The sequence below is a fragment of the Microtus pennsylvanicus genome, chromosome 22 (assembly GCF_037038515.1).
Source record: "Microtus pennsylvanicus isolate mMicPen1 chromosome 22, mMicPen1.hap1, whole genome shotgun sequence".
In the NCBI taxonomy this organism is placed as follows: Eukaryota; Metazoa; Chordata; class Mammalia; order Rodentia; family Cricetidae; genus Microtus; species Microtus pennsylvanicus.
In genome coordinates this window covers 17,198,736-17,219,057 of record NC_134600.1, presented here as the reverse complement: position 1 = coordinate 17,219,057, position 20,322 = coordinate 17,198,736, and the positions used below count along the sequence as shown (strand labels likewise).

General features: G+C 43.7%; 1 pseudogene; it reads right to left on the bottom strand.

The window, feature by feature from the left end:
- Positions 1-17,562: 17,562 nt before the first annotated feature.
- LOC142840024 (nucleophosmin pseudogene) lies at positions 17,563-18,194 on the bottom strand (annotated as a pseudogene).
- Positions 18,195-20,322: the final 2,128 nt, after the last annotated feature.

Genomic DNA, 20,322 nt, shown 5'->3' with positions numbered 1-20,322 from the left:
GTGAATATATCTTAACATAATAGAGGCTGCACACAGCAAACCCACAGCCAATACCATGCTAAATGAAGAATAACTCAAAGCATACCCACTAATATCAGGAACTCTATTAACCGTGTTCACTGTGTTCAATACCTTTCAATATAGTACTTGAAGTCTCAGCTAGAACAATAAGACAAGAGAAAGGACACAAAAGACAAACATAAAAAAGGAAGACATATTCGTATTTTCAGATGAAATTATTCTATTCACAAGACTCTCAAGACCTCAACAGATAATCCCTACAGCTCACAAACCCTTCCAGAGAAGTGACAGGTTACAAAAGTCACACACAAAATCAGTAGCCTTCCTAAACACCCAGGATAAAATGGCTGACAAGGTAAGCAGGGAAACAATGCCATCCATAATAGCCTCAAAAATACATTGGAATAAACCTAACCACAGAAGGAAAAGACATGTACAAGGAAAGTTTAAAAACACATACAAGAGAAATAGAGGAAAACACTAGGAGTTGGGAAGGCATCTCATGGATGAGCAAAATCAATACCATCCTTCTGAAAGCTTTCTACAGATTCAACACAATCTCAGTCAAAACTGCAACTTTATTCTTCACAAAAATCGAAAAAGAAACACCCAAGTTCATGTGAAAACCCAAAAGCCCCCTGATAACCAAAGAAATCTTGAGCCGTAAGAATTCCGCAAGAGGCGCTAATCTACCCGATTTCCAGCTATACTGCAAAGCCGGAGTAATAGGCACAGCACGATGCTGGTACCTAACAGACACACAGGGCAGTGGGCTAGAGTAGGGGACCCAAATATTAGCCCATGCAATGATAGCTGTCTAATTATCTCACAAAGATTCCAAAAATGTACACTAGAGGAAGACAGTCTCCTCCACAGATGGTGCCCGAGAACTGGCTGTTCACACGCAGAAGGAAGAAAGCAGGACAAAGACTTCTTGTATAGTTGTTAACATCCTTGGCCCCCCATTTCTCCTAGTCCAGGGCAGCATTCATGTCAAGTGGGGTGAGGAATATGAGCACAGAAGACCTCAGAGGAGCGAAGCTGTGTGGTGGAGTTAGGTCGGGAGTCTGCTGAGTAGCCTGGCAGATTGAGACTCCCGGGACAGAGAGGCAGGACCTAGAGACCCACACCAGTTGTACAGTTAGGACCAGGAGCAAGGTCTGTCCAAACAGATGGTGCCATTAGCAGGACATGCCATGGAGGAGCAGAGGGAGGCAACCCTGTCCCAAAGGAGAAGAGGGAGAACAGGGTAAAAATGTGGCAGTCAGAGCCAAGGAGAGCTCCCCAGGAACCTCTGGATTTCCTGTCTCTGCCAAGACTCTAGTTGGCTACATTATTATGCAAAGTACACGGATAGGTCAATGGCTCAGAGACACAGATGCACAGACTTAGCACAGCCTCTGTCTCGGATGTTTCTAGCTACTGGAGTTCTATTCTGCTTGGTGTTAATGGAGCTTAAGAACAGAGTTCCTTCTCACACGAGTCAGCTTGGAGCTTCATCTAGGGCCTTCATTCGTCGGAATCACAAAGAAACAAATGCATTTATTTATTTATTTATTGCCCTGTTTTTCTTTATGTCTCTGGAGAACCCATGTTTATATGTCCTAAATTTGTCACCCTTTTCAGGACACTGAGATTCTGGCTCATTGTTCAACAAGGCCCAAGTTTCAAGTAATACTTGGTTTGTTTGTCTGAGACAGGATCACGCCATGGAGCCCAACTGGCCTTGAAATGGCTCTCCTCTTTCTGTTTCTGAGCGCGGGGATTACAAGCGGGTGCCCCCATGTCTGAAAAGGAATGGTGTCTGCCCAAGGAGCTTCCCCTCTTTTTCTCTCTTCTTAAGACAGACATTAAAAGTTAAAAGCCAGAGCAGGGAATAGGAAGTGCTAATGAAAATGTCGCCAAGTGGGACTTTAAACCTTAGCATGTTGGAGCCTGACTAGGATGAAAGGCAGCAACCAAGGCCAAGTAGCTCTGATTTGAGAGGTTCCATGCCTTTCAAATGTCCTCCAAGCGTCACATAAAAAACACTGGGATTCATTTTGACCAGTGATGAGTCAAATTATTAAAAAAAAATAATAAAAAATAAAAATCAAACCTGAGCAAGCCCAGCTGGACAGCGGCACTCGGAGTCTGCAGTCAGTTGCCATGTGGAGCCAGCGCTGGGCCAATCTCTTGTAAGACAGATCTGGTTTCAATCTGTGTTTCTTTGGTTTTTATTTATTTTATTTATTTTTTTTTATCAGTGTTGGCCTAGATTTCCGAAGTTGAGTGGAAATGGAAATATTTTTTCTCTCCCTTGAACTCATCTGTCTCCTTTTATTTACATAATATAACATCTTTTCCCCCCTGAAGAATTCTGTTTTTGAAGAAGACAAAATGAAAGTAAAATAAATGGAAAATTTCCTCCTGGAAACCGTGAGACACAGGATCTTTCCTTCAGATCAACTCTCTAGGCCTCGCTGCCGCCGCCGCCACCAGTGTCCATGTGACCGACGAATGAGGCTACGGAACTGAGACCAGAGTCAAACTGTGTTTGTCAAGGGACTGGCTGAGCCCCACCCGTCCCCCAAGACAGAACAAGGGGACGTGTCTGTTAACCCACTAATATCCACTCTTGATTCCAAAGCGAGGAAAGCAGCCTGGATGAGAAGTCTGCCCAGTGCTGGCAGGAGAGGGCTTACCAATGCATCGAGGGTGTTGTTACCGTGGCCATTGGACTAATCCATCAACTCACGGCAGTTCATCGAGGTAACGGACGAGCACATTGCCAGTAAGAAAAGATTCCTAGAGAACACTTAATTGGAGCGCTATGTGTTTTTAATGACTGAAAATACAAAGAAGCAAAAGTGCCACACGCCGGTATCCATGCTCTTTCAGCCACAAGAGCCTATCTAACAATATTTAAAAAGTCAAGACGACGAGATGAAATTAGATTCTCCTGTTGTCTCAGAGCAATTATAGTATCTCTAGGAGACAGGGCAGGTGTGAGCTGGGGCGTGGCTGTACTCTGCCCACTGTATGATGTATCCTGATTTACTCCTCTAGGACATCATGGTCAACAGACAGCTTGCTGTTGTCTGCATCTCAATCTAGTCACACTGCTCCCGGGCCCTGTTCTGCCATCATCATTTATTCTTAGGAAGGTAGCAACACATCAGTACCCCTAGGCCATTTCATACTTGCTCCGTATTCAGTGTACGTGAGACCCGCCCAATGGAAACACTATCGTTAGGAAGAGAACTGATCTTAGCACAGAGCCCCAATCACTTCCTAACTCCAGCTTCTGGTCATGACACCACACACAGAGCAAAGCAATAGGACTTTGGGCTGATGGTTTCTGAAGGGATACTTTTACGTAAGGAACGACAGCCACTCCTTGTTGAGAGGATGGTCTGGCTGCTCTCCTAAATCCCACTCACAGAAATATTTGATTTTGGACAGAAACAAATTTTTTGACCTGAAGCACATTAAGGCCAGCTTCACTTAAATACAGCGTGTGTGGTAGCTAGCCAGCTGTGGGCCGCTGGCCTGTGACGACAGAGGGTGGGCACCAAGGAGTTGGGACGGCACTGCGGCTGTGTATCTGACATCCAGGAATGAGACCCAGGCTAGGGAAATGCAGAGAATACGGTACTGAGGCCTCAGATCGCTACAGATCAGGAGTGAAGAACAGTGCCCTAAAGTATGGCCACAAGGGACACACTGCACAAGAAACTGAAGGCTATACCTGCCTGGCGGGGAAATAAAAAGCGAGGATGAAATTTATTTATGGAAAATAAAACCCAGGAAACAGGCAAATTCTTCCAATTCTCTGTTGTGAAGAGACTCCTAAAACATTATCGGCTATTGCTATTATCCTTGGTTGACCCTCAGAGGTGGAAAATAAGACCTCATTGCTAAAGACACCATGCACTTTAGAAAGAAGAGTCCAGAGGCTCCTGAGTCAGAACTGATTTGAAAGTCTCCCCACTAAAGACCAGATTCCTGGTATCAGAAGGTGCCAGGAACGCTTCCAAAGGAGGAAAGCAAGCAATAATCCTACACAGATATGATATCTAGGGACCCCAACAATGACCAAGCATGGCATGATAAGTTTAACATTATGTTAGTGATAAATACCTGGATGGTAGCCAACATCTCTCTAATTGGACTTGAGCCCCATTCGAAGCAGAAGGAAACCATGCGTGGTGCTGGAAACCTAGATAGCTACCCAAGCCTAGTGAAGTCATGGCTCTTGGAGGATAACCTATAACTGTCACATTACTAAATCAGCATAATCCCAACCCCCAACCACAGTCTAAACATTTGTCCTTACACCCAAAGATAGGAGTAGTCCTCGTGCCTCATCAGGAAAGCTTGTCTCTATATCAAGAGGAAACCATTACAGAAGCTGCAACCCATGAAGATGCAGCACTGTGGAGCCCAGCCCTAGCTGGTACATCTACAAGACAGCTCCCTGCACTTAAGGTTCAAGGATCATTGGAAGAAGGGGCAGAGAGACTGTAACAGCCAGAGGATCAGGGAGTTTGCTATATGACTGTGCTTCTTAGGAATGTCAGGAGCTGTACCTACAAGTTCTCACCAACAGGACTGCCTAAACATGACCCAGACAATAGACATGCTCAAGGGGACAGGGAAAGCCCAGGGTATTTGAGCCCTACACAAAGAACTACAGAGTAAGGAATGCCAAGAGAGAGAGAGAGAGAGAGAGAGAGAGAGAGAGAGAGAGAGAGAGAGAGAGAGAGAGAGAGAGAGAGAGTTTTCCCCAGGAAAGAACACATTATCCATAGGTTATCCAGCATCAAAACAGCCAGTCCTGAAAACTTATATACAAGTAACATTATACAGACCAAGCAGATCATATTTATGGATATATATGCATAGACATGTATCTATATGCAAGCAATGACAATTAATGAATAAAGAGGCATGCATTTGAAAGAGAGCAAGGAAGGAATATATAGGAGAGCTCAGAGGGAGGAAAGGGAAGCGGTATTTGATATAATTATATTATCTCAAAAATAGTTTAAAAAGAAACTATACTCAGGTATCTCTTTTCAATGGTTGCTTGCTAGCTTTTTGTTACTATAACAGAATATCTGGGGCTTTTTAATTATTTTAAAAAGTGTTTGTTTTGATTATAGTTTTAAGCTAGAAGTCCAAGTAGCATGGAAAAGGCTCTGGCAAGGTTCCTTGGATTATTTTACATCATGGAAGAATGTGTATCACTCTTTCTGTGTTTTCTCGCCTTATCAATAAACATGCAGAATTTCACATGGGAGCTCTACTCCAATGGTGGCCTACTCTAGCCACTTCCTAGGCCTACTTATGAACACTATGGTTGGACTATCTACCTACGTAAAACCATTAACATAAGACTACAGGAATTATACTCAAACATGAGTTCTGCAGTAAACCATGCTCAAACCACAACCACCAGTTTTACTTGGAGTTCCTGGGGAAAAAAGTGTTTTTCTCTTTTGGTTAGTGGCAATGAGATAAAATAGTTTCCCAGTAGGTTGGCACTACAAGCCATTGTCTTCTGAAATTGTGTGACCATGTGTGGAAACTTGTGCTGATTCTCAAGGGTCTATGCTTTAGGACCATGATGCTGAGTCTTGAGGCAAGTTTATCTTTCTTGTTCTAGCTCTGATTCAGTGGTCAGCAACCTACATGCCCATTCTCTCTTCTTCGGCTTTGCTACAGCAACTGAGGCTGTCCAGTCCTGGTGCAGGCTTCCCTGTGACTCACTTGCACACCCCTCACACCACCTGCAGTCACACCTGTAAGGGACCGAAGGTTAGTGCTGAGGCCCAGAGAGACATCCTCATCTTGGCCGACTTCCAGTGAAGGCCCAGAGGCAAGCTCTTGCAGCACAGCCTTGGCTACCAGCACCAGGAAGTAGCTTTTCCAGGATGGAGGATCACAGTGCCAGGCAATCACTCCTATCCTGTGCTACCCTTCTCTCTCCAGCTTCCTGCACTGTCTTGCTCTCTCCCTGTATTGATAAGGCTGCTTGTTGGTTCCTGGCTGCTCAGCCCCAAAATAATCACATAGAAACAATATTAATTAAATCACTGTTTGGCCCATTAGCTCTAGCTTATTATTTGCTAACTCTTACATCTTAACCCATCTCTATTAATCTACATTAATCTATGAATCTATGTATTGCCACGTGGCTGTGGCTTACCGGGTAAAGTTCCGTCTGGCTCCAGTGGAGCTATACAGCTTCTCTCTGGCTCCTCCTCTTTTCTTTCTCCCAGCATTCAGTTTAGTTTTCCCCACCTAGCTAAGTTCTGCCCTGCTATTGGTCCAAAGCAGTTTCTTTATTAACCAGTGAAGCATACAGAGGGGAATCCCACATCATATCCCAACTTTACAACTACAACTGGCCAGAAACCTTTTGTACCCTTACTCAGAATGCAAAGTAAAGGAGTCTGCAATAAACTACGTCCCCTTTCACTTATCCAGGAAGCTTTGTCTGTTCTTCCATTGACTCTTACACTTCTACGAAGCTTATGCCCATCCCCTTGGCATGTGAGGCTACCCTGCTTTATGAGTACTACAAAGTGTCCTCAATATCCCTGAAAATGAAAGGCCCCTTGTCATGTGCCCTCTGGTGACGTCTTGGCCTTTCCTATGGGTTCTTCTTGCTTCTCTAATTTTACACAACCTCCCATGGTTTCAAATGATTTGTCTCTCCTGTTGTGCAAACATTGAATCCAATACAACCCTCACTTTTGTCTGTGGACCTGACACATACTAGACAATCAAAAATATTTGTTAGATGACTGATCAAGTAAAAGGGATTGATGTGGTATTTGTCCTTTCTTATGACATGCTTCATTACCTGTGTTTCTGCCTCCAGAGGCTCTCCTGGTAGAGAAACACTTGCTCATTTTCTAGTAACCAGTTATCTACTGAGGTCAAACAAATCCCTGTGAGGCCATTAGACAAAGATTTCATTATTTTGAGTCTTGGCTTTCTTCCCCTTTGAGAAATAAATCTCAATACTTCTGGTTCATTCTGGCAAATATGGGGTTGTTAGGATGTTGAAACTGATTTTTAAAGATCCTTTTTACAAATAATGACCCACACGCAACACAGTTTTAAAACAAAAGTTCCTGGGGTGAGTCTGTAGTAACTTTTATAGTTTCACAGATGACTGATGCTTTCTGTAGAAATTTCCTTCTTTCTAAAAGAAGACTAGATCTCAGAATAGCTATCGTTTATATAGAGATGATCATTTCATCCATCTAACCGTACACTCACTCTATCATCCATCCATCCACCCATCCATCCACCCACCCACCCACCCATCCACCCATCCATCCACCCATCCATCCACCCATCCCTCCATTCATCCATCCATCCATCCATCCATCCACCCACCCATCTGTCCATCCCATTTATCCATCCACCCATCTGTCCACCCATCTATCCACCCATCCATTCATCCATCTGTCCATCCATCATCCATCCACCCACCCACCCATCCACCCATCCATCCACCCATCCCTCCATTCATTCATCCATCCATCCATCCATCCACCCACCTATCTGTCCATCCCATTTATCCATCCACCCATCTGTCCACCCATCTATCCATCTATCCACCCATCCATCCACCCATCCATTCATCCATCTGTCCATCCATCCATCCATCCACCCATCCACCCACCCATTTGTCCATCCACCCATCCATCCATCCATCCATCCATCATCCACCCACCCATCCACCCATCTATCTATCTATCCACCCACCCATCCACCCATCTATCTATCTATCCACCCACCCACCCACCCGTCCATCCCATCCATTCCTTCTCCTTGTAGCTTGTTATTGTACACAGACAAACAATGACAATGCCACAATACGGTTAGATCTGGGAAGGAAAAGCAGACACTGTGTTGGTGGGAGAGAAAGGAACTGCTCCAGTCTGCACAGATGGCTGCTTTGGAAGCCCACACTGGGGTCTAACTACATTATTGGGAGTAGGTCAGTTTTCTGTGCATGTGTTTGCCAGCAGAGAGGGTGGAAGTGGGTGGTGGCTGCAGCAGAAGCAGAGGCATGGCTGGACCTCAGAGGAAAGAAAGGGAACAGAGGGGCTGGAAAATAGGGGTGGGGAAACAGAGATGAAAAGGAATAGACGAGGAAGAGTTCTCTTAGGAAAACTTGACTTCACCCGCAGAACAATATGGAGACTATGAAGAGCTTTTGTGGAAAAGCTGATTACATTGATTACATTTGACATTCAAAATGTTGCTTACCCTTGTGTGAGAACAAAGGGTAGGAAAATAAGAAGAAAAGGACTGGTCTTCATGGTAATCAGGTCAGAAATTGTGGGGCTCAAGTTTGAGGAGCCTTGGCTTGAATGAGGAGACACAGATGGACAGAGGAGTCAAGAGGGAAAGGCTAGAGATGCCCTTCCCCTTCTTCAGAGAGGGTGGTATTGAAGAAAAGTCATTGCTGTTACTCTACATTCTGGCTCTAATTAGAAGGAGGAACTGCCATTCACTGATGGAGACACAAGGGCAAAGAGAAGGCCTACTGTGGACTGTCATACCTGAAGGAACTCTATAAAGAAAGGAGATAAGATCTGAAGAATCCAAAGGCTTCCACGAAATTCAACCTTAAATCAAAAAGCCTGAGGCTGAAGTTGTGGGAGGGAGTCAGGACAGGGCAGCGTGGTGCTTACAATGCTCTCAGAAGGAGAGGGTTGGGTGGCCAGAGCAAAGCCAACGGTGCCAAGCATGGCTGTGTCAAACTTGTGGAGCGTGGTTTTCTATGTCCCAGGATTAAAGGGACTGCAGCAGCTAGAAATGACCATCTTCTCAAATATGTATATGTTGTCGCCCTTGACTCTGCACTGGGGTCTAAAAACTTCAAAACACATAAAGACAAGGATCCTCCTTCAGAAGACACATGTCCTAAGAGCCTGATGTAGTCTCTGAAAGCTTGCGCTTGCAGATAGTACTAGGCTTTTCCTTAAATGACCATTTTATAAAATTTATTCAATGAGGTATGGTAAGAGATTACCAATAATTAATAACATAAAAGAACAATGAAATGGGTTACTACTAAGTAAAGTCAGACTTACTTGAACCTAAGCTGTTATAGTACGGTGTCATTTATGAGAACCAAGATGACAATTAGTATGCGGCTATCATGGTCACCGTGGCCAGAGGTCCAGTGAACCGAGGCAGTGTGTCATCTCACCACGCTGCTCACAGAGTGCACAGATTTAAAGCCATACATTATTTACTTCTGGCATTTTCCACTTAAGAATTTCTGAACACAGTCGGCCCCAGGTAGCTGACGCCCCAGCAAGTAAAGACACGGATGAGAAGGGAGGACAGAATGGTACCTGAGCCGAAAGAGCATATATAAATTAATCAGGCCATAGAGCTGCCTCCCCACTGTGTCCTGTGACCACCACAGAAGAGAAGCCAGCCCTGACTGCCTCAACCAAGATGAAATGCAGCTTCGAACAAAATGTTGGGGGACCCCAGGAAGGAGTGACTCCTGGCTTATTTCTAGGACAGGACACAGACACTGTCCCAGAGGAAGGGAAGGACTCTTTGAGTGCTGTAGGGACATGGCTGGAGCCATGATGAACAAGTGGACGTCCCATTTACTGAAATGATACTTTAGCAGCAATCAAGACTTCGTTAAAAAAGGAAGAAAAATAAATTTCAGGTTAGATGCCAGAGGTCTTGAAGGATGGAGGGCTTGGAGTCCATCCTGTAGACACTGGATGTCAAGTGACAAATGCCCAGTCCACTCCCGTGTACTCATATCTCTGTGTGGCTGCAGTTCAAATCTCTTCCAGGTCATATCAGAGAGGGGACATTTCTTAATACCTCTGACTGCTCCTCAGAGACTAGTTTGGTGCCTTTAATGCAAGTATTTTTTGCAGAGTATATCAGTGGCCTGGGAAAGGTGGCGATGGGGCACATTCAACAAGAATAGACTAGCTGATGTTTATGGTGAATTTTATAGGTACAGCAGGGTGCAGTATTGAGGCCTCCTCTTTCTTCTGAGTAGCTACCTTTGTTTATTTCACCACCAATGAACCAGACATCTTGTCCTTTCTGCCGTTCAACAAAAATATTCATTGAAATCTTAGTTGATCAGGAAGAGTAAGAAAGAGCTATGCAAAGGTTTGGGGGGCAGGGAGTAGCAAGGCTCTCAAAGGATGATTACTGAGCAATTTGAATAGGATTTGTCAAGTGGGCACAGAACATGAGAGATGAGAGAACCCTGACACAGAACAGAGTTCTTCTTCTGTTTAAGAAAAAAAAAAAGGCTAAGACCAGGAGCCTAGACAGCTAACTAAGTAGGGGGAAGGGAGCAAGGTGGGCATGGAAGGCAGAGGAAAATGCTGGAGGGAGAAGGCTGGGAAGAAGCCAGCTATAGGGTAGACACAGGATAGAGAGGCAAAGGGGGAGGGGCAGAGGTCCATTCTGAGCTAGTGTCTGGGAGTAAGGCGTACGGCTTGCAGCCCTGCTGGGGTATGTGGGTGTCAGTAGGATCCTAATCTACCATTTAGATAGATAGGTAGAGATAGATAGATAGATAGATAGATAGATAGATAGATAGATAGATAGATAGATAGATAGATGGATGGATGGATGGATGGATGGATGGATGGATGGATGGATGGATGGATGGATGGATAGATAGATAGATAGATAGATAGATAGATAGATAGATAGATAGATAGATAGATAGATAGATAGATAGATAACAAGAAACAGCAAAAAGGCAGAGGAAAGCAACTAAAAGCATTTAATATTACCAACAGAGGACTGCATCTTTTTTCCTCCTTGGAAAATATTTCAAAATCTAGAATTGAAAAAAAAAACCCACACACATAAAGTGGATTTAGAGGCAGCTTAAATGAAAACGGACAGCTCCGGCTTCCTGGCAGGCAGAAGCAAGTTGCAGGGAGAGACAGTGTGAGGGACGCCACCCGGCAGCAGGCTCAGATAAAAGGAAAACTGACACCGGCACTGAGTCACAGGGCAGCAGCAGCTGCGGAATTGTATTTACTGTTCTAGAATGTACCCTGCAATTTTAAATTATAAATACATGGGATGTCACCAAACACTAGTGTCTGTCTGGCACCGTTTCTGAATTGTGCCGGGCAATGAATTAAGGGCAGGGACATGAAACTGAAGACAATGTGTGTCCTGGCCCCGAGAACTGCCAGTTCTGTGAGAGCCCAGACCTGGAGAGCAGCCCCATCATACCAGGACACGGAGTGTGGGCTAGTGGGATGAAAGAAAAGGAACAATTAATGCTGTGCCCTGGAGATGAATAGAGGCTTAAACAATAGATGGATGCAGAGTGGTTTGGCGTTAGAGTGTTCTCTCTCAACTCCAGCCATGCCCACTGAATTAGACCTTCTGGGAAAAGGACTTTTTCAGACCAAAGGTTTTCTTCTGTGCATTAAGGTGGAGCATTAGAAATGCCTAGGATTTCAGAAGCTGGAGGATGAAGGGAAGTGGAGGCCATTTGAGGTGCAGATGTGTCTGATGGAGCAGGAGAGGACATTTGAAAGTCAGCCTGAGGCTTACTACACAGCGATTCCTGACCCGAGCTTCCCAAATCACTTACAGAACTATGTACATACATATTGGTCTGCTTCTGTTTCCAGAAGGTCATAACGATGGAGCCTTGTGTGGGGCTGGAATGTTGTGAGCTCTCACAGGGATGCTATCTGTGTGCCTGGCTCTGAAGCACAGCGGGGCTGGGCACAACTGATTACACAGGCTAGAACTCAGGATGAGCTACAGGGAAGCATTACACCAAGGCCCCAGTGCTGGACACAGAGTGCTGGACACTATAAAGCATGTCAGTCAGCACCGACTATTAACGGCCTCAGTGGTTCGAATTAAGAAGTGTCACAAGTCCGTGCAATGGGAGCTGCTGTATGCATCAACTAGGGAAATCCTTAGCCATTTCCTTCCCACCCAGAATTCCAAGGGCCCGTGGGAATCAGTTCTATGAAAGCACCACCTCCACACACCTGGACAGAAGCATGAGCTCTCAGATAACTGCATAAATATTTGGAGAATGTCAAGCCAATTACACGCCTGTGCAGTATGCCCCCACGGATGTTAGGATAGGAAGAAAAGTAGAGAACATAGTGTTTGGCTAGCCCAATATTACAGAGACAGAAATGAGAATCCCAGCGCAGTTGCCTGAGGGTAAGCAAGCCAGTTAATGACAGTGTTATCACATGCAGTGGGACTAATGGAAATCAACCTGTTGGCATTCCAAAAGGGACGCCAAAGTGCCTGCTACAAGTTCATGATGTCATCTCTTAGCCTTAAAGAATCTGAATACTTTATATCACCAACACCATAAGGACAGATTTACAGGATTTATCTTTTCCCAGGACAATAAAAAGTAATGCATTGATATTACCTTCAGATCTTGATTAGGGTTATAATGATATGCTTACAAAAGCATTTCTGCATTGTCACAGATAGCCAGATATTTATATTATATCTATTTTTCCCTATGTGTTCAAAAGTGTAAAGCTGAAACATAGGGAAGAAGTTTATCTTGCCAGGTTATACAGAATTTAAATTGTAGATGACTCAAGATACTCTATGAATTAGTAAACTTCTACTGTACAAAAGAAATAGAAAACACAATTCCCCCCAGGTCAGAGTTTAAGGGATTTTCTAATGTGAAGTTTCTGCATGTGTCCTTAATCATTTATTACACTTTAATGGGGACAAGGGATCAATTTTCTATCAGACTATAGTTTAGGAACTTCTTGTCTTGACCCAGACTGAAGTGATAATTTTAGTCACATTCAAAAATAGATTCTATTTCTCTCAGTCATCCTCAGGTAATTCAAGAATGTACAAAGGGCTTTAAACCCATTCAAGGGATTAAAAAGCCATTGTCTTTTGAATACCTACTAGGATCCATGCTTTCTATACATGCCACTTAAATGACTGTTCCTAAAAGTCTGTGAGGTGGTATTCTCTCTCTCTTTTTATTTAGAGAAAGAAATTAGGGTACGTATTCCAGCTGAAAAGCTAATGAGTAGCAGAGCTCTGTCTAAAACTCCATTTACTTCTTTTTTCTTTCTTCTTCACCTTCTCCTTCTTCACCTTCATCTCCTCCTCCTCTTCCTTTGAGAATTTCAGACATAAGTGCTATATTTATATCATGTCTACCCTCCCTCCTTCTACCCCTACAACTCCTCTTGTATCACCCTGACTCCATCTTAAATTCATGACCTCTCTATAGTTATTGTTACTATATACATATATGTATATATGTATATGATTTATACATACAAACATACACACACATATATATACACACAATACAATCTACTATGCCCATTTCTTGTTGCTCCCGTGCACATGTTTAAGGCTGGCCGTCTGGAACGGATTCTTTCCCCTCTCTGTACCCATTTATTATCTGTGTCCCTCCACCCAGGATGGCCCTTGAGATATTTCCCTCACCCATGCTGGCCTATTGACTGGTGTGGTAATAATGTACAGCTTGTTTAGGCTCATGCATCTCATATTGTTGAGATTTGATATGTGCAACATTCCTGTCATGTCTGATAGACACTATCTCTTAAGGTCCTCTTCAGGCCTTCCATTGTTAGCCACTGTCTGTTCTATCTTAATTTGGATTTTGTATGTATTTCTATTGCTTTGCTTAGGAAAAATAATTAAGTAATTATCTTTTTCCACATAGAAATACACAAGACTATAAGGATGAACATGTTTTTATGCATCTGTCTTATCAGGGCGCATGACTTATTAAATTGAAGCTTCTACCACACCCATGATGGGCACTAGGGACAGGAATTTGAACAAGCTAGACATGATTCCTGCCCCCACAAGACATTGCTTCTATAAGAAGAATAGTGAGCTGCAATTAATACAGTGAATATCAAGGCCAGGATTCAACAAGCAGATTTTTGCTTTGAAGCACAGATGTCCACACTCAAATGTTGGAGAGGTAGATGGAGGCATACTGAAGGGAAAGAGATATCCATGCTGAGGAGAAAGGGCTGATTCTGAGGTAGCCAGGTATAGAGGGGAAGTGAGAAGAAGAACAGAAGAACATACCAGAAACAAGAGAGCTGAAAATGGGATGGGGCATGAGAATAGTAGAGCGTTGTGGGGCTGCAGACAATACCACAGGGGTCTTTGAGGCTTCCAGGTGGGCCACGTCAGGAACTTAAGCACTAAATGGCACAGATGCTTCCTGAAAGACACTTCAGCTGCAAAGGGCAACACCATTTAAAGACTTTGTCCAAAAAGGACACTGCCATCCTATAACCAAAGTGAGGGTCCTGGGGCCTGAGATACCCAATGGCAGCAGAGGCAGAGAGGAGGTCCAGCAGGTAGAGGAGGGTTAGCTTCTAATCAGCTCTAAGAGATGAAGGAAGAAGATGCACAGTGAGCCTCGGTTTCTGGCTTAAACAACTGTGTCAAGCACAAGCCCAGTTTCTGGTCTAGACATGGCTGAGTTCAGTTTGGAGTGTCCCATAGCTGAGGTGCATACGTTCCTTAAGCAGATGAGCTCCAAGGTGAGCATTGACCTTGAGATAGACCATGGAAGTCATCAAAACCAGGGATGCTCGACAAAAGGGCTCCAGGGCTCCACGAGATAGCTTTTCAAACCACAGTGAAAGAGGAGACAGAGGTGGAATCAAAGAAAAGAGGTGAGGCCAGAGGGAGGGCCACTGTGGAGAGGATGCCCCTGAAGCCATGGGGAAGACGTCCTGAGGGCGGGAGGAGCTGCAGAGACCATCCACATCCCCACAGAGGCAGAGTCCTGAAAGGGCTCAGCAGTGATGGAGTCAGAGGGAACAGAGATTAGTGCAGGCCACGAGGACAGGCACGCTGGCCTGTCAAACAAAGACCCGAGGCTGGAGTTGATTAATGAGAAATGCACATTGTTAACCCTAATCCAGGCTAATCTTTAAGCCATCTAGATTCAGGGCTTGACAGAACCATCTTTCTAGTTTATTTCCATACAGCTGAGGCTAATGAGGCTGGCGGGCACATCTGCAGGGTAGACTCAGGCTTGCTGCAAACTCAGGAAGCAACGCCAGAGGCAGGGACTGAAGGAGACAAAGCACTGGGTCCATGAGTCACTAACTCTCAGCGATGCTCCGAGCCATGTCCTCTGTCACCTCTGACAGGAGCTGCTCTCTCTGGCAGGGGGCCTGCCTTCCATGGCGTTCTGCGTGGAGGTAGCTAAGTGGCAATGTTCAGACAGTCTGAGAAGTGGACAGAGAGGAGAACACTGATCGCCATGGTAACTCTCGGAACGTCCTCTGTAGACAAACAGTGGAAGCCGAGAAGACAAAGTCATTGCATGCATGACACAGGTTTGCTCAGCTCTCTCCAGTAGGGTCTGCTTCTCACCCCACCCCCTGCTCTTCTTCCCCCAGTCTCTTTTCCTTCTTGGCTCTCTCTTCCAGCAGTACCCTCTGTCTATCACTTCCCTTTCTGCCCCATCCTTCTTCAGATATTCACTGAGCATTAGCTAGGAGCCATTGCAATGGAGATTCTGTCTGACACATTTTCCTCTCCCATCCTCCTTGCTTCCTCCCCACACCCTGTCCTTTTCCTCTTCGTCCCTCCTTTGCTTTTTCTTCCCGTATCAGACACACACCCCTCTTTTTCTCCTCTCTCCTTTCCTCCGTCCCTGCCCTCTCTTCCACTCTCTGGGGATCAAGCCCAGAGACATACGCATGCCTGGGAAACACCTAAAACTTTCTACAGAACTACAGTCTGGCTACCACTTTCTTTACAAATCCTCTGTGTCTGTCCAGATCTCTAAGTCGTTTTGGCAATGAAGTCTAAAATTCAGCTTTTCCCAAACTAGACTCACCATCTTCAACATCAAATTGATTTTTCCATTGAGTATTTCCTGCCTTTCATTGGTTACATCAACTACCACTTGGCTACTGGAGTCCCTAGGTCACAAGAAGCTACTCTGTTGTCTCCCAACTCCTACAATAAATTGGTGAGTCAAACTCCCAAACTCTTCCTCTGCAGAATCACAGGGACTGAATCACACTTCCAGCCTGCTGTCCTGCAAACCTCCCTGCCTCTAGCCATGGTCCCTTATTTCCAATCTTGTCTTACCAACTACTTCATGATGCTATTGAGACTACATGTTTTTTCTCAAATCTGATCAGACAAACTGATAAACTTTCCATATTTTGCTACAGCCCACAAGCTACAGCTGATGCTCTAAGTTAGCGCTGCTCAAAACAACTTTTAAGTACTGGTCTCTGGGGTGTCACTGCACCTCATAGGTGCAGCCGTGTGAACATTTGGTCCCCAGTTGATGCTGTTCTTTGGAGGATGCTGTGGAGAAATTCAGCCTTCCTGGGACACATATATCACTGAGAGCGGACTTTGAGGGTTCACAGCCTCCTCTCACTTTTTTGCTTCATGCTCTCAGCTGAAATATGACCTCTTGGCTGTTGCTATAATAGCTTGCTGCCATGATTCGGCTGCTATTATGAACTCTTCCTCTGGAGCCATAAACCAAAATAAACTCTTTCTTCTGAAAGTTGCTTTTGGTAATAGTCATAGTAGCAGAAATATGACTAATAAAGTCAGTATCCACTCGTGTGTGGGCCAGGCATATCACTCCTAGCTTTATATGAATTATCATACCTAATACTAAGAATGCTTGCATTTTATATACTATTAAAATATTAAGTTTATTTCACGTGTATATTTTTGTCTCCTTACCATTTCTACCTATGACCATCACTCTATGTCTTATTATAACATAATAACACACATATAATTAAGTGACCATCACTCTGTGTATTATTATAACATAATAACACACATACAACCAAGTGACCATCACTCTATGTCTTATTATAACATAATGACACACATAGAAGCAAGTGACCATCACTCTGGCTGTGTCTTATTATAACATAATAACACACATACAACCAAGTAAAGGGTGGAGTTCAGTACTTGAAAACTGAGCAGGAATTTATTGAGACAGCACATTCCTGGCAAAGGGACATGGCTGGCATCTATCAAACACAGTAGAGAAAGTCCTCACTTTGCAACACAGAAAGGACAGCCAGATATCAGCTGCTGAAGAAATGCAGCAAGATGGAATATTTCAAACTGCTTAAACCAGTCTCATAAAGAGACTTCCTCCACTGCCAGAGGTTGTGAATAGCCTTCTCCTGGCCAGTCATCCAGAAGAAATTCTTCACATGATTGATGAACATGGTTTCCACTCTGGAAAGAGAACCATCTTTCTCTACTTTTGCTTGCAATTTTGCTGTAATACTTTTTACAGAACTTGGTCCTTTTAGTATTTAGGAGTTTTCTCTCCCCCGCCTTTTGAAAGATTATTGACATTTTGATCTTGTTGCTGATGGAATTTAGTCTTTATCACTCTGGTTTAATTTCTGTGTGTTTTTGGCTGATATATTGTACAGATTTTGTCACTGGAGCTTTTCTTCCGTTTCCTCCTCATCAGAATCATCTCCATCAAAAATCATCATCTTTATTAACATCTTCCTCTTCTCTAATATCATAATCTTCATCATCATCTTCATCACCATCATCTTCATGGTCATCATCATCATCACCTTCATCTTCATGATCATCATCTTCATGGTCACCTTTGTGCTCGTCTCCTTCATGATCATCTTCATCATTGTTATAATCTTCATCAGTTACTTTTTTTTCTGTGGAACTTTGTTACCACATCCAGGGGCAAATTGCTTTCCATATACACTTAAGAGTTTTATAGCTTCTTCATCTTAATTTCTTGAATCTGTTTCCTCCTCTACAGTTCCTAGGTGCTGTCCACTAAAATGCAGAGGCTCTGAACCACACTTCAGCCTTAAAGACCACAGGTTGGTGTGCCATTTCAATGATCCCAAGGGAAACTGATGGCTGCACAGACATTTTCGAAGCTGCTAGTGTTAATTGGAACTGCCTTCATAGTTCATCGTCTCTACCTCAATGATGCGTACTCTTTTGTAGCAGATCGCTAATCTGATCATTCTTAAAGATAACTAATACTAATTCCATCATTATCCATTAGAAAGTGATCATCTTGGTTGGCATTTAGTTCACAACCAAAAAAGATAGTTCCAAGGCCTCAGAGGGCTCATATCTGAATCTGGTATTTATGCACTCTAGTGAGAAAGAAACCAGGTAGAGAAAACCGACTACAGATCCTTAGAACATCTGATGCTTTGCAAAAGTTAAATTACAGAGATTAATGCATTTGGCTTAGTGTCACCGGCTACATAAGGACCCCATATCAAATGCAGAGGTTGTCCATCTTAAAATGATTTAATTTTTCACTTTGTTCCTACAGGTTGTATACCTGAGCACACTCCTATACTTGGTGCACAAGGAAGGAAGACTTGCCACCACTGACATTGTGTGGTTAGACCGCAGGCTTAGAAACGTTGAAGGATTCCTAATGTTTTCACTTCTTACTTCCAGATCTCCTAAATCCCTTCAGCTTTGGGATACTCACTGGATGCTGTGAGAATGTTAAGATTACAGTTGTAAAGTCTTTATTTAGGAGGGTGTGGTAACAGGTAGTCAGGGCTCAGCACAGACGACCTCATTCCCTAGGCTCCAGATCCTGTTCATTTCCAGTAAAGATGCACTCTACTAAGAGCTTGGAAGAGATCATTTATGTGGCTACACGTACTGGCTTCTATGGGAGACACTGCTGGGGACAGCTAATACCATTCACTTTGGGGGTAGCAGTAAAAGTAGAAAAAGTAAGAAAAGTGGAAGGCCGTCTTACATCTGCGTATACCACCTGAAGGTGTGTTGGGGGGGGATCTCAGAATGCTTTATACCTAGAGTCCATAAATATCAGATGGAAGAGAGTAAAAGGGAACACAAAGTAAGTCTCATTTCTTCCCCTTTAATAGAATGGGTGAAGAGAAAAACAGAAATACATGGGTTGGTTTCTCATGGAAGAATCTAGACTTTTAGGAAGAGAGAAAATAAATAAATAGTATGCAAAAGTACAATATGCTACAAGAACTTATTCAGTACCCTGTTCATCCTTTGTTCCATTTTTACCAGAAAAAAAGGATCCCCCTTTTTTTTCTGAAGCGTAGTGGCAGAGACTGTAAATGTGTAAAACATCTAACAAAAAGTGTTTACACATCAGGGCGGGGCTAGCATCACACATGATGCTCACTTGGTCACTAACTATACTGGCACAGAGTACTACTATTCTAGTTGGGAACTACAGACAGACATGGGAAGGAATTTGCCTGAGTCTGGGTAGTTGCTGAGTGGCAGTTTTCTTAGTTGGGATTGATACACAATGCCTGTGCAAACACACAATTACTATACCATTGCAACTTCACCATTCTCAGTTTCTTGCACCCACACAGCAGCTCACAACTGTCTATCACTACAGTTTCAGATGATCTCAGGCCCTTGTTTGGCCTCCATGGGAAAATGACATATATGTGTCATACGTATGTGCAGATAAACACTTATACATATAAAACATAGAAAAATAAATCTTAAAAAAATAAATGTACTTTCTTTTTTATGCAATTACAGAGATTCAGTGAAGACAGTCAACATTTTAGCATGAGGATGGAGAGGTTCATGAGATTCCATTCCTAACTTCAAAGGATTGGGCCACTGGTGGCTTCTCGAAAAGGGAGAGTCCAGTCGGTTTTATTTAAGAGTATGGTTCATGGCCAACCATACTACAGTGAACAGCTCTATACCAAGGAATATATAGACAGTACGAATTGAAGTCAATGGGTCATTAAATGGGAGAGAGGGAGAGGGAGGGAAGAAAGGAAGGGAGGAAGAGAGAACACAAAGTTAGATGGAGTTGGGAGGTGGGGGTAGCTTAGGGCTTCTATTGCTGTGAAGAGACACCATGACCACAGTAACTCTTTTTTTTTTTTTTTTTGGTTTTTCAAGATAGGGTTTCTCTGTGGTTTTGGAGCCTGTCCTGGAACTAGCTCTTATAGACCAGGCTAGTCTCGAACTCACAGAGATCCGCCTGCCTCTGCCTCCCAAGTGCTGGGATTAAAGGCGTGCGCCACCACCGCCCGGCTACAGTAACTCTTACAAAGGAAAACATTTAATTGGAACTGGCTACAGTTCAGAGGTTTTTATCCATTGTCACCATGGTAGGACACTGTGGTGTGCAGGCAGATATGATGCTGAAGAAAGAAGGAGCTGAGAGTTTTACATCTTGCAAGCAACAGGAAGTGAACTGTCTCACTGGGTGTGGCTTGA